General features: G+C 41.3%; 1 non-coding gene across 1 annotated transcript; it reads right to left on the reverse strand.

Annotated features, from left to right (window-relative positions):
- Positions 1-389: 389 nt before the first annotated feature.
- Positions 390-462, reverse strand: TRNAK-CUU (transfer RNA lysine (anticodon CUU)). The gene has a single exon. It is a non-coding gene; the product is annotated as a tRNA-Lys (tRNA).
- Positions 463-986: the final 524 nt, after the last annotated feature.

Here is a 986-nt window from a genome sequence, read left to right on the forward strand (position 1 = left end):
ATAGGAAACCCTGTGAATCAAAGCTGATATCCAAACTAATTTTCGCGTATGGCAGAGCATAAAGTAAAAACTATGCATTTCAAACATCTTGACAGAGATCACTTCAACCCTACAATTTCATTAATTTTTCATGTCCTCTATCTCTTAACCTTTGGCATTCCACTGCCTTTCAAATAGACCACTCAGTAACAAATACTTCTCTACACATATACTCTTTAGCTGTGTATTTATAATCTGAAATTGTTTTCTAGTTTTAATGTTTCCTTTTTAAACTTGTTCAGTTTTAGTAGTTTTTAATGTATTGTTTGAAAACAAGAACTTTTGGTTTGAGGTCACTTTTTAAAGATGGTGAGAACTGATATCACGTTGGAAAGACATCATAAAGCAACCGCCCAACGTGGGGCTCGAACCCACGACCCTGGGATTAAGAGTCCCATGCTCTACCGACTGAGCTAGCCGGGCAGTTGATGATCTGTGTTTTTCTTAGGTCCTTTCAAAAATATCAAGATTATTTTAACCTGTTTTAAGACTTGCATGTAAATTTTTTCTCATAATTTTTTCGGTAAAGTTTTCTTTTTTTTTTTCTTTTTTAACTACTCTCAAAACTGTGTTTCATTTCTGATTGTGTGCATGGAAACTTATACTATTTTAAAAAGTATATAAACGGCCCTCTAGCGGTGAGCGATGAAGGGGACTGATGCAAACGACCCCGAAGCGGAAGTGAGCGTAGGGTGACTGCTGTTTATTCCGGAGATCTCTGCTGGCAGAGCGCTCACCCCTGCAGCTCCGGGGACCCAGAACGTCCTCGACACCTCCGTGGCCAGACACAACATCTGGCTCGGAGGAACGTCCTGCATACCTTCCAGTGAAAATCAGAATACAAAGCACAGCTGTAGAGCGGGCTGGCCTCTCACGGCCCCCGGTGGCTTTGAGGTATCTGGCACTTTTCTGTGGCGCGAAGGTGGTTCAACAAAATAATAGACGGT

Source organism: Bos taurus, chromosome 21 (assembly GCF_002263795.3).
Source record: "Bos taurus isolate L1 Dominette 01449 registration number 42190680 breed Hereford chromosome 21, ARS-UCD2.0, whole genome shotgun sequence".
In the NCBI taxonomy this organism is placed as follows: Eukaryota; Metazoa; Chordata; class Mammalia; order Artiodactyla; family Bovidae; genus Bos; species Bos taurus.